The 5,775-nt window shown below is 40.8% G+C and overlaps 1 long non-coding RNA gene across 1 annotated transcript; it reads right to left on the bottom strand.

Annotated features, from left to right (window-relative positions):
• Nucleotides 1–3,357: 3,357 nt before the first annotated feature.
• LOC125148079 (uncharacterized) lies at nt 3,358–5,272 on the bottom strand. Its single transcript, XR_007145412.1, has 3 exons — nt 5,224–5,272; nt 4,300–4,336; nt 3,358–3,449 (listed from the first exon to the last, which is right to left on the bottom strand). It is a non-coding gene; the product is annotated as an uncharacterized LOC125148079 (long non-coding RNA).
• Between the last annotated feature and the right edge of the window lie 503 nt (nt 5,273–5,775).

Below are 5,775 nucleotides of genomic sequence, written 5' to 3'. Positions count from 1 at the left end.
GCAGCATTTCCTGCCCATGGGTCCTGTCCCCCATGCTTCAATAAAATCACCTTTTTGCACCAAAGACGTCTTCAAGAATTCTTTCCTGGCCATCAGCTCCCGACCCCATGAACCCCCATCATCCCCAAACGTCATCAATGTCTTTGTCTGCAAAACAGGAAATGTAACACCTGTCTTCACCACCACCTTTAATGGTTGTGGCTATCAAGTATGTTCTAGAGCTGAGCCTGCTTAGGGCAAGAGTAGAGAACTGGGCAGACTCAGCAACATGAGCATCAGGGTGTTGGGTCATGGGGGCTCTTAGCATGAAGCAGCTCCCCCACTAGGACCACTCTCCCCCATCAAAGATGAGGAGACCGAAGCAAGTGGGCCAGAGTGTTGATGGGACATGTCCAAGATCACCAAGCTAATTAGTGACAGGACCTGTTTTAAAACCAGATTTATCCAGCTGTAAAGCCCGTATTCTTAGCCACTATTTTGTAGCACCCTTATGCCATCAGTCAAAAAATCAATTCTGCCATATATTACATGAAAAACATGTCAGTTACACTAAATGTCTATAGAATCCAGGGTATATACGACAAATTTTGGTTTTAATATGTGAAGTTTTTGGTTTTTGTTTGGTCTTACTTGATTTGTTTCTATTTGACATCTTTATTCTGAAACAGAGCACGGGTGAAGAGATGGGGATGGCATGGAGGAACCTTCCAGATCATAGAAGGCCCTCGTTACCCAGACTCTGTGGCTGATGATTACTGCAGACTCTTTCATCAAGACTCCAGGACCCAGGGAGGCCGTGGCTATGCATCTCCTTTGAGGAAGGGCTTGGCATTAAAGAATCCTCATAGCCCATTTGACCCAGTTATCTTGCCCTGGTGGTCAGAGAACATCTTTACCTTAAACTCTACCTCTCCGAGTCCTGTTAGACACTAATGCCATCTCTCTAAATTGCATTCAGAGCCTGTCAGTCATACTGGATTCAGATTTAAAGCTCATATTAATGAAAATTTTATTTTAAGAATTGGAACAGGAGAAATAACATATGCTTGCACTAATGGGAGAAAACAATAGCAATTGCATCTGCACGTTATGGTTGGGTCTCAGATTCAATGAACTCTGGAATGAGATGGAAAATATAATAAGCATGATTCTGAAAATTGAATAATCAGCATTCCATGTGGTTCCAATTGTAATGGATGGAAAAACATAAGCAAAATAAAAGGATTGTTTGCTCTTAAACTTTTCTGAGCCTGTCACCCTGAAGGTAGACTTCTCTCTTCAAACAATTGCCCATTGTGCTGTGGGATAAGGAACACAACCTGCATAGTTGAAATATCACATTTTAAGTCAAATTTTGAAAAAAAAATCCAGACACTTTTAAATTTATAGGATTAATCTTCTGTCTTTCCTCCAATAACAAGTAAATTGAATCTGCAAAATTACGTTCAGTATATTATTTTCAACTGTATAATTATTGTTTAAAGATACATGTCTTCAATTTCTTCTGTTCCCTTTTGAAACTCAAGTCCATTTCAAATCTTTTGTTAATAAGCAATTTAGTTCTCAGAGAATGGTTTCTTTGTGTTGGTAATTAAGTGTTATATTTACACAAAGGAAATAGTGAAATACAATCTCTTCCAAAAAGAACATTCTAAAACATTCCACTGAATGCAAAAGCATGACCCTACAGTGTCAGAATTTCTTCTGGGGATGCCAAAAAAAATCCTTGAGCAATTTTACAAGGAACTAAAAAGAAAGTCTGATTCCTCTGAACGATATGGCGCTATAGCTGTGATAGTTGAGGAAATACTGACACCCTTCATTAGCAATTGTGAAAGTGAATAAACAGCAAGTACGAGATTTGCCACCATGGCAGGAGTTTGCTTCTTTGGCAGCAAATACCTTCAGTGCAAGATTTTTTTTCTGCACATTTAATATAATCACAGATGTGAATTTTTCCCTAAGGAGAACAATGGATGTTAGTTAATATTCCAATAAGCATGCATAGGGGTACGCCCTGACCATGTGACAGGCATTCTCCCAGGAGCTGCAGAAGCCTTCCAAGTCTGAGTGACATGAGGCCCCCCTCACTGGTATCCAGTCTGGTCAGGGAAATATGGGCAATGGAGTGGCAGGAAATGCAAAGCATGTTTAGGAAAGAAGAAGTGAAATATATATATATATATATATATATATGTATATGAAATATATTTGAAATATATATGAAATATATATATGAAATATATATGAAATATATATATGAAATATATATATAAAATGATTGTTATCATATTTATTATGTGCTAAGTGATGTGGGAAACAAAGGCAGAAGGAAATGGCAGATAAAATTAAATTTCCTTCTGACCTGCAGCCCATTGACAAATAAGGCTGGCAGAGTAAAACGTTTCTCCAGGAACTCCCCACTGCCTTAATGTTAATGTTTTGCGAGAGGCAAAAACAACCTTAGCTTGACAACAGCTAGGCCTCCAGTCTCCTGTGAGTCTACTTTAGCATATGAAAATCCCTTTGGAAACTTCCCCTTGACCTTACCTCCCCCAACTCCATAGTGTATAACCAGTCTCTGCTCATGGTGAGAGGCAGCTCTTTTCTGCCCACGGGTCCTGTCCCTGTGCTTTAATAAAGTCACCTTTTGGCACCAAAGGCATCTTCAAGAATTCTTTCTTGGGGGCACCTGAGTGGCTCAGTTGGTTGTCTGATTTCAGCTCAGGTTATGATCTCATGGTTTGTGACTTTGACCCCGCGTCGGGCTCTGTGCTGACAGCTCAGAGCCTGGAGCCTACATCGGATTCTGTGTGTCTCTCTCTCTCTCTCTGCCCTCCCCAAATTGCACTGTGTATCTCTCTCAAAAATAAACATTAAACAAATTAAAAAAAAATTCTTTCTTGGCCGTCAGTTCCAAACACCACCATCACCTCAAAACTTCATCCCTAAGCACAGTTGTAAAGGTTTTATTTGTGATATGTCATAGAGTGACCAACTCATCCCAGTTTGTGCAGGATTGTCCCTTTCTGGCAACTAAAAGTTCTGCATACTACACATGCCTCTCAGGCCTGGACAAACTGGGACTTCTGGTCCCTATATACAGTCCTTACAACGACCTTATGAGATTTAGCCTATAATCACCCTCAGTTTCCAGATGTAGAAATGGAAGGTCAGAAGGCATGGGAACTTATCCAAGATTGTATAATTGCTAATACATGGGGGAGGGGACTGAGATATGAAATACAGTGCTCTGAACTACTAGGGCAAGACAAATCCCTCAGCTAAAATGGAGCGTCTTCATTGCACAGTTGTAAGTGACCAAAAAAAAAAAAAAAAGTTGGTGCGGCATCGTGGTGGGATCCAAACTCAAAGAGTTTTCCTGTGGGTGCTGGAGAGCCATTAAAGGTTTCCAAGTAGCAGAACACGGTGGAAACTTTCCTGATTAACTTCATACAGAAGACACCAAAAAATTAGTTCAAATCAACAATTTGTCCAATCACTCTTCCTGTCTCTAGAAATCCACAACCTTACCCCCACCCCCCCCCCCTTTAAGGCTACTTCTCCCAAACAATAAACAAAGCAAAGAAAACATTTTGAAGATGCAATAAATATTCTTCTGTCCCAAATCCACTTCAGGATTGTTTCTCTTAACTTGTTAGAATTTTTCCCATGTTTCCCTCTAGAGCAGAAACTAGAAATACTTGGAAGACTGTAAGCAGTTTGCTTAAACACACTTCTTTTATAGTTTATCATGCCTCAAATCTCATTTCCTTAGAGAAATAGCAGGTAGAAAATGTGCTAGATCTAGGTTTTCCTCTGAGAGATGAGAACAGAAGTAAGCAAAGAAATTGCGTGGCATGATTTAGAGTCTCTGTGTGTGCATGCATCTTTCGTCATTCTACCAATTTCCTGTGAGTCTGCTTATTCCCTTTCATTGCCTTTTATTCTGAACTGTCATATGGTTTATTTTGAGATGGGGACTAAGTGGGGATCTACACATTCTATCTGTTGAGATGTATGTCATCTGAGATCAGCATAATTCCACAGTCCAGTGCAGGACAGCCAAGCAGAGAAATGTCCATTCAAAGGGAAGGTGGCAATTTTCATGGCATGCCTCCCCCTGTCTGATTTAAGGAGGTACATTGTGCAGAAATCTGAAATCTGAAACAGCGAGCCTTTGTCCTGGGAATATTTAACTACATTCCATAATGTTTCCTGCCAAGTTGCCAGGTTCATACCTTCTCAGGCTCTTGCTTGTTGGAAATTGAGATCCGTCCCTTTACAGAAACAACCTACCCTTCTCTGTGAGGTCTTTTCCAATTGGTCAGAACTCCTGTCCCAGGGTTTATTTGATGATACATGATATCAAGAAATTAAACAGAAACATCATTAGTAATGTTGACAATATTCCCCACACACATGAAATATTTAATGAAAATCAGGAGCTGGGGAGTTGAATTTTGCACACAGAGAACCTGTGTAAGATGGATGTTCTCTGATTGCAGATGCAAGCATTTTCCCCCCAAAGATCTTTGCAAATGCCTAAGAGCTGTCCCTTGTTTTGCTTTTAGTGACAGGGAAACATCCATTTAGTACTCTCTTGCCTCGGTTGATCCCATCCAGAATAGGATATCCAGAGAGAATTTAAAAGTCCAGGGACGTTCTGAATATGGAAGCACAAGGGTAGAACCAGCCCAGATGGTTGGTGCCATCTGCAAAGGAGTTGGCAGTATGAAGGACCAAAAGAATCCTTATTCTTCAGTGGATGAGTGAGCTCTCTCACATTCAAAAGAAGGTTGCTAAAGGAGAGTACACGTAGCTAAAGGAATTATTTACAGTGGGGATAGCTGAGGCTTCAAGTAAGAAATAAGAATTAAAAAACAATGCGGTTTGGTCCCCTAGGTGATTTGATGGGGCAGGTAGGGTTGAGAACCACTGACTACAGAAAGCTATGACTTAGGACTCTGCTCAGGCATTCCTGGTTTGCTTCTGTTTTGCCCCAATCCCCACTCAGGGGACTGCCCATGATCAGCCTTCTCCTTCAGTCTCCATGTGTGTCTTTGGACTCTTGACCTTTGGGATCCCACAATTTTCCCAGCTTTGAAAACCTCCAGCCATCACTGGCTCTACAGAACCCAAGGCTAGGCAATTAGAGAAGAGGGTTGGACTTTGATTTCCATGGAGTTTGTTTGGGCCTATGATTTCAGGGACCATAAATACCTGGAAGCGCAGCTTTTAGTTCTGATGGCCAGTCCCAGCAGCGGTGTGCTGCCATGGGCTTTGATGAGAGCCTAAATAGGAAAAATCTGTTATCCTGTGAGGTGTGGGTAAATGAAAATGTCAGATGTCATGCCTCTGCTTTTGTTCTCTGGTGAGCCTAATTGGGTTCTTTCTATTAAAGGTGGAGTTCCTCACTTACAAAACACCAACCTGGTTAGATCACAAGAGATATAAGGCTAGTCCTTCTCATGCTGAGGACCTCCCACATACGTGAAAACACTGTAACTCCTCATTCAAACCATTAGAATAACTGTAGGCTTCAGCCATTCATACAACAAATAGATATTCAGCGCCTAGTGTAAGCTAAGTACTGTTACAGGCACTAGAGGTATTACAGTGAACAAAGCAAAGGTGTTTTCACATGGAAGTCACATCCTGCTTGGGAAGAGAGACAATAAGTAAATAAACAAGTAAACCTATAATGTACGAGATGGCATTTTAGTTATGTATTACTGTGTAGCAAATTACCCCAAATTTAGGAAACAACAAAGA

Source organism: Prionailurus viverrinus, chromosome D2, assembly GCF_022837055.1.
Source record: "Prionailurus viverrinus isolate Anna chromosome D2, UM_Priviv_1.0, whole genome shotgun sequence".
In the NCBI taxonomy this organism is placed as follows: Eukaryota; Metazoa; Chordata; class Mammalia; order Carnivora; family Felidae; genus Prionailurus; species Prionailurus viverrinus.
The sequence above is the reverse complement of the archived record's forward strand: the minus strand, read 5'-3'. Positions and strand labels throughout refer to the sequence as shown.